This window comes from Lissotriton helveticus, chromosome 5_1 (genome assembly GCF_964261635.1).
Source record: "Lissotriton helveticus chromosome 5_1, aLisHel1.1, whole genome shotgun sequence".
NCBI lineage: Eukaryota > Metazoa > Chordata > Amphibia > Caudata > Salamandridae > Lissotriton > Lissotriton helveticus.
Window position 1 is genome coordinate 1,622,010,245 of NC_136065.1, and position 7,733 is coordinate 1,622,017,977.

Here is a 7,733-nt window from a genome sequence, read left to right on the forward strand (position 1 = left end):
CGGCAGAGAACCACCAGCCCGGGAGGGATGTTCCGGCATAACCTGTCCCTAGTAGTCCAGAGGAAGGTTACACCCCTTTCTGGTAACCCGTGTGCACTGTGAGACTCGGGGGACCCTAGGTGCAGATGCACCTGACCTCCTGGAGCCCTGGCTGGGATCGGGGAGGCAAATGAGCCCTCACGGGACTTCCAGGGCAGCCCAGCTATCTGGTCGCCCCATTGGAAAGCATTGCGTGCGACCAGATAGCCAAGGGGAAAGGTGTGACCAGATGGTCGGGACTGAAAGGACTCCCATCTGCCCTTCCTGAGCCGAATTATTGCTGAATGACTTCTGCCTGCCCGTGCAGGGCTCTGCTTCCCGGGCGGCTCATGGGCACTGGCTGGGCCTGAGGCACAGGGAGGACCGCCAGAGCTCTCAGGCCCAGACGCCCGGGGGAGGAAATACCCGGAACCCATGGAGCCAGTCCCGGGCACTTAGCTATGCCGTGGGCTGGAGGAGGGAGCTCCTCGGGACGGTGGGGAGGTTTTGTCCGGGCATTGCCCATCTTGTCCGCAGCAGAGAACTGCTAGCCTGGGAGGGGTGTCCCGGTATACCCTGCCCCTAGCCAGGCTGGGGAGAACCTCCCCGGGTGCTGGTGGACCCCCATCCCCAGAGCCCGGACACTCGGCTGGCTTGCAGGATGGGGTGCTCCTGCATCCCAGGACCGACCAGACAGAGCCCGAACCCTGGGCCCAGTCCCAGCTTCTGAACCCTAGCATGGCCAGGGAGAGCCTCCCCGGGCCCTGGTGGACCCCCCTGTCCCCAGCGCCCAGCGCCCAACGCCCTAGTTTGGCTTGCAGGACGGGAGTTCTCCAGCACCCCATGGCCTGCCGGGCTGAGATCAAGCCCCGGGCCTGGTCCCTGCTTCAAAACCCTAGCCAGGCTGGGGAGAGCCTCCCTTGGCCCCCATTGAACGCTCAGGACCCTCGGCTGGCTTGCAGGATGGAGCTCAAGCCCCAGGCCTGGGCCCAGCTTCCGAACCCTAGCCAGGCCGGGGAGAGCCTCCCTTGGCCCCGATGAACACCCGGAGCCTCGGCTGGCTTGAAGGACAGGGGACTCCCGCACACCAGGGCCTGCCGGATGCAACTCAAGCCCCAGGCCCAGCCTCTGATCCGTAGCCAGGCGGGGGAATGCCCTCCTTGGCCCCAATGAATGCCCGGACCCTCGGCTGGCTTGCAGGACAGGGGGGCACCCACACCCGGGGCCTGCCAGATGGAATTCAAGCCCCAGACCCGGCTACCGATCCCTAGCCAGGCCGGGGAGAACCCCCCTTGGCCTCGATGAACGCCCGGACCCTGGGCTGGCTTGCAGGACAGGGGGCTCCCGCACCGAGCGGCCCACCGGATGGAGCACAAGCCCCAGGCCCGGGCCCAGCTTCTGAACCCTAGCCAGGCCGGGGAGAGCCCTACTTGGCCCTGATGAACGCCTGGACCCTCGGCTGGGTTGCAGGACAGGGAGGCTCAAGCACCCCCTTGGCCTGCTGGACAGAGATCAAGCCTTGGGCCCGGTCCCTGCTTCCAAACCCTAGCCAGGCTGGGGAGAGCCTCCCTTGGCCCCGATGAACACCCGGACCCTTGGCTGGCTTGCAGGATGGGGGTGCTCCCGCACCCCATGGCCTGCCAGATGGAGCTCAAGCCCCGAACACTGCTTCCAACACCCTGCTTCCAACACCCAGCCAGGCAAGGGGGAGCCACCCTTGGCCCCGATGACCGCACTCGGACCCTCAGCTTGTTTTTCGACATGGGGAGGCTCCAGCACCCCATGGCCTTCCAGACAGAGCTCAAGCCCCGGACCCGGCCTCTGCTTCTGAACCCTAGCCAGGCCGGGGAGAGCCTCCCTTGGCCCAGATGAACACCCAGAACCTTGGCTGGCTTGCAGGATGGAGCTCAAGCCCCAGGCCTGGGCCCAGCTTCTGAACCTTAGCCAGGTCAGGGAGAGCCTCCCAGGGGCCCCGGTGGACCCCCTGTCCACAGCACCCGGACCCTCGGCTGGAAGAAAGGAGGGTTAAGTCCAGGCCACGTCCTCACCCCGATGGCCTGCCCGGGGAGCCCATTCTTCTCGACTATTAAGCCAGCAGGGCCATCTGGTTACCCAGCCCGCAGAGTCATCTGGTCACCCGGCCCGCAGGGCCATCTGGTCACCCGACCCGCAGGGCCATCTGGTCACCCAGCCAGCAGGGTTATCTGGTCATCCAGCCCACAGGGCCATCTGGTCGCTCAGCCCGCAGGGCCATCTAGTCACCCGGCCCGCAGGGCCATCCGGTCATGCAGCTAGGCGACCAGATGGCCCAGGATGACCCAGCATCCAGATGGCCTTGGAGGGTGCCGTACTCAGTCACCCTTGCAGTCCGGCGAGGGTGGGCAGGCGCTCCGGGGCAGCCACTCGGTAGGCTCCTTCCCCAAGGCTGCCGCTGCTTGCTTCCCTGCTTGACTTCCCGGGAGCAGCGGGAAGGGTAGGCCCAGCCGACCCAGGCCATCTGGTCACCCTGCTGACCCGCAAGGGATGGCGGCCCCTGTCCCTGTACCCCGGTCTCTTCAAAGTTCTTTTAAACTTTCCCTTACAGAACTTGTTGGCTATCGGTCTTGGGCCCGTACTTAGCCTTAGATGAAGTTTACCACCCACTTTGGGCTGCATTCCCAAGCAACCCGACACCGAGAAGACCCGATCCCTGCACGCCAGGGGCTGCTACAAGCCTAACACCATCTGCGGGGGGAGCCTCGATCAGAAGGACTTGGGCCCCTGAGCGACACTGGGGAGTCGGTCTTCTGTATGCCACATTTCTCGCGCCCGCCACAGTGCGGGGATTCAGCGCTGGGCTACTCCTTCTTCTCTCGCCGTTACTGGGAGAATCCTGGTTAGTTTATTTTCCTCCACTTGGTAATATGCTCAAATTCAGCGGGTCGCCACATCTGATCTGAGGTCGTAGTCAGAAGAAAACGCCGGAGCGTCAAGGGGATTGCTGGAGAAGGCCAGGCCCCTGCCGGAGCAGGGGCCTGGCATCCCTGCAGCGCGCGCCCTCTTTCCCCGGATCGGATCCGATCTGGAGGGGTTACGCCCTACCCAGGGAGCCGGTCGTGGAGGTGGGCGCCGGAGGCGCGTGCACGCGGGCTGCCGGTGGGATACCACAGACAGCCACATGCAGCACGCAGCCAGGCACCCAGGACAGGCCTGGGCGGACCGGTCGACAGACCCCTTCTCGGGGCCAGGCGCTCCGGCGACGTGCGTCCACGGCAGGACCCGGTGAGGGACCCTGCCACAGGCTATCAGGGGGGTCTAACCTTATGGGGGGATGAAGGGAAGTAGAGCTAACCCTGCAACGGCCACAGTTGTGTCCGGGGAAAGCCCCGGGGCGATTGACGATCGAGCAACCCTCAGACAGGTTTAGCCCCGGGAGGAACCCGGGGCCGCAAGGTGCATTCGAAGTGTCGATGATCAATGTGTCCTGCAATTCAGACTAATTCTAACAGCTAGTTGTTTTCTTCATCGACGTGCGAGTCGAGTGATCCACTGGGGAGGCGGACGAGCCCTCATCGGGACTTCCAGGCCGGCTCGGCCATCTGGTCACCCTATTGGAAAGCATTGAGCGCTACTATTCCAACACCTTTCCTACTCGACTTGCTCTAGATTGCGCTCCAACCCCAGGAATATTCCAACACCTTCCCTACTCGACTTGCTCTAGATGGCGCTCCAACCTAAGGAATATTCCAACACCTTCCCTACTCGACTTGCTCCAGATGGCGTTCCAACATAAGGAATATTCCAACACCTTCCCGACTCGACTTCCTCTAGATGGCGCTCCAACATAAGGAATATTCCACCATCTTCCCTACTCGACTTGCTCTAGATGGCGCTCCAACATAAGGAATATTCCAACACCTTCCCTACTCAACTTGCTCTAGATGGCGCTCCAACATAAGGAATATTCCAACACCTTTTCTACTCGACTTGCTCTAGATGGCACTCCAACCTAAGGAAAGAATAGTGTTGGAATTCTCAAATTGCGATACTTTAAAAATCGCTATTTGAGAATCTCAAAACTATTCTTTGATACATCTGGCCCAAAGTCTTTTTATGAGGATTAGTGGGAACCAATTGCTTCCTCATAGAGCTCAATGTAGACAGGATTCCATGTCGAACACGTGGGATACTTTTTGGAGAAATGCGCTATAATTAATGGCTTAGTTGTACTGTTGAATTGATGAGTTTGATACTGGTATGACATTCTCTGTATCAAGCTAATATGTTGGCATTTTGTAAGGCTTACAAACGCTGGAGGGAGACATGAAGTACACGTGTCTAGTGCTGAGAGTTTTTACCGTTTGTTTGACACTGGTTTTATTATAAATTCTCCATTCTAAGACGGCGACTGTATTGTCATCACAATCGGTGCCAAGAGTTGCAGGGCGGCAGTACTACTGGATAGTCACGTGGTGGGTAAAGTATTCACCTCTTGACGAGCATGTAGCAGGGCCAATATGTAAACAGCAATGGCCGCGGCGTACTCCCACACGCTACATCGAGTTGTGCATGTACTGCTGAGAATTAACTGCTTGTGGAGATTATGGTGAGTGACCGTGCATTTAGGTGGCCGTGAGGAAAATTTCTGTTATGTTGCTTGTGAGCATAACACTATGCTTTACTCTGCAGGAGAGGAGCTTATCAGGGTTCTTACCATTTATGGGCAATTACACTAATGAGTTGGCTTAAAGATTCCATCTTCTCGAGGTGAGACCTACGGTGTGGCTTCAGTTGTAGTATGTTTGTATGCTTTGTCATGGAGAGGGCCACACTTGACTTAATGTACCCCTACCTCTTTTTCAGTATGTTAAGAAAACGAGAGTAACCACTAACAAGTACACTCAGAAGTCTTAGAAAGTATCGTGGACGGCTGTATGCTAACCAGTCGCGTTCTTTAACAATAAGGCTTTTTGTTGTAGGTGAGCCATACAGCGAGGTTTTATTTGAATAGTGTTACGCTTGGTTGTGGAGTGGGTCACTCTTTACAAAACGTACATCTACCTTCCTTTTTAGGATATTATAAAATGAATGCAACTACTTGTCATGAGCACCAGAGTCCCCGTCCATGCTAGAGTCTCCTAGAATACAACCTGTTTAAGTTAATGGTGCTCTTTTATAACACTAATGATGACAATCATTATAAAGTGTATTTCATGTTGCATTGCCTGGTCCTGGAATATTATCATTAGCCCTTATTATTCTAGAGGTATAATTTAATTCATGGCTTTTCACTTGCGCATTATCATGTGTTATTTGACTGCAATTTCTCCTAACATGTATGATTGCAAGGTGACAACAAGAGAAAACATGTGAACTGACATTAAAGAGATAAGTGAAACTTAAATGGTGACCTTCATACAATGGTGAGTTTATTTGAAAGTACTTTTATAGTGAGATAGAAAACTCTTGGTTAAGCGCAGAACACTTTTTTAGGTCTCGGCTAGCATAGGCTGCGCACATGCGCAGTCTCGCTGGCGAGATTTAATGACTTGGAGTAGCGAGGTTAAGCCCTGCCCCACTTCTCTATTGGCTGGGCTCCTAAACGGTGGCCAGCCATTGGAGAAGAGGTCCCAGTGATGTTTTTTTCCGATCTAAGCCCCTTCTTTTTCATATTGGGGGGCGTGTTTTTTGATTTTCTTTCTCCCCTCTTCTCCATTGGCTGGAATGTAAACAACAGTCAAAAACACGCCCGTTGTTTACATTCCAGCCAATGGAGAAGAGGGGAGAAAGAAAGTAAAAAAACACACCTCCCAGTCTGAAAAGGACGGGGCTTAGTGACAAATGGTAAGCACTTGTTAAATACTACTGCCAAAATGACTAGTTTAAAAAACATGAAATACGCTTTATTGAGCTTGCAGATCGAGTGGCAAAATGGTGTTAAAATATAACACCCAACGTCAGCATCGGAAAAAAAATAAAGCAGATAACACTTAACAGAGATCTAGACACCACTCACTGTATGTTGTCATAGCTAACCGACACGGCTGCCTGCGGGGTGACTGTGGTACGGGAAGTGGGGTAGCAGCGAAGCAGCTGCGCGCTGGAGTCACTCTGCCAGAGGCAGAAGTTTGTGCCTGTGCTGGAGACGCTGCTACCTGCGCCGCCTGCCTTTGCCGCTGTGGGGCTGGCGGGTCTGCACTGTGCGAGGCCCGTAGAGGCGGTAGAGTCCGCAGTGCAGTACACTCATGGCGCCTGAGCCGGGATCAGTGTCCGCCTCCTCTCGGCACAACAGCCAGCCAGGGCCCTGCTCTCCTCATGCAGCCTCGGCTCTCTCGTGAAACCCTCCCTGGGCCCAGCGCAGCATGTCCAGGCCTCAGCCCCCGCCGCCAGCACCGTCTCCTCTTCTTCTTCGCTGCTCTCGTCCCCGAGCTCGGCCGCCCCGCTGCTGCTCCTGCCTCAACCACCTCCCCCGGCCCAGAGTCCCCAGCCCCAACAGCCCCCAGGCCCCCACTGCCCACACACCCGCACAGATACTCGGCCCCGAACCAGCAGGAGAAGGAGCTGCAGCGCAGGCTCTGATGCCTCTACCCGACCGTGGATGAACAGGAGACGCCGCTGCCTCAAACCTGGAGCCCCAAGGACAAGTTCAGCTACATCGGCCTCTCGCAGAACAACCTGCGGATGCACTATAAAGGTACAGAGAAGGGGGGACGCATCCCTATACTCCTCACCCCTTCCCCACTGGGCGCAGGCCGCAAACACCCCACTGTCACACTGGGCTCTGGACAGAAACAACAGCCCCAAGCAACCCTTCCTACGGCTAGCACAGGCCCACTCACCACCCTGTGGCCTACCAGAGGGCCCCAGAATAGCAAATATTTCTCATGCAGGTCCTTAAAAGAGGTCCAGTCAAAACACCCTAAAATCTCCATCTTCCTAGCATAAGACTCAAAGAGCGGCCTTGCCAAAACACCCTAAAATCAAGCTCAGCCTCCCCAGTAGACGCTGCCCCACAGCATACATCATTCAAGCTCTGGTGACCCTCTCAGAGGCCATGATAAATATATATTAATCATCCAACTACCTGACAACACTCTAAGATGCCGCTGCTTCTACATCGTGATTCACATAATGGTTTTGCCACAAAACTCCCAATATCACCCACCTTTTTATTATACATGAGCAGTCCTGATACACAATCACTCACTTTCTCATAATACAGCTACAAACAAGAAGGGCCCGTCAGCAATTCATTAAAATGTCCCACTTTTTCCACAAGAGCCATAGGTGGGCCTGGCACGGCAACAACCTAAAAGCAGCCTAATACAGAATGTACTGTAGAGGGCATGCCAAATCGATCAAAAGTATGAATTTGATAAAGATTCTCAGAGGGCTGCCAGGCGCACCCTATGTACAAGCTAAATTATAAGTCCTGTTAAAACTCCTCCTACTCCTGTGCAGTATTCTCTATGAAGGCCATGTTAAATCACTTTTAAATGAATTTTCCTTATAATACCATTGCAAGGAGAGGCTCTGCCACAACGCAGAGTGTTTGTTGTCTGTAGTTCCTGTGATCAGGCCCACACTGGCTTCAATTTTGTGTGATAAAAATCGTACTTAAGATGGAGGGTTGGGGAGCCCAGGCAGCAGATATCACTTACAGGTGTGTGTGTGTGGGGCTCTTTGTGTGTGGGGGGCTCTGTGTGTGTGTGGGGCTCTGTGTGTGTGTGGGGCTC

General features: G+C 55.4%; 1 non-coding gene across 1 annotated transcript; it reads right to left on the reverse strand.

Moving 5' to 3' along the window:
• Positions 1-3,404: 3,404 nt before the first annotated feature.
• LOC144756870 (5.8S ribosomal RNA) lies at positions 3,405-3,558 on the reverse strand. The gene has a single exon (XR_013595371.1). It is a non-coding gene; the product is annotated as a 5.8S ribosomal RNA (ribosomal RNA).
• Between the last annotated feature and the right edge of the window lie 4,175 nt (positions 3,559-7,733).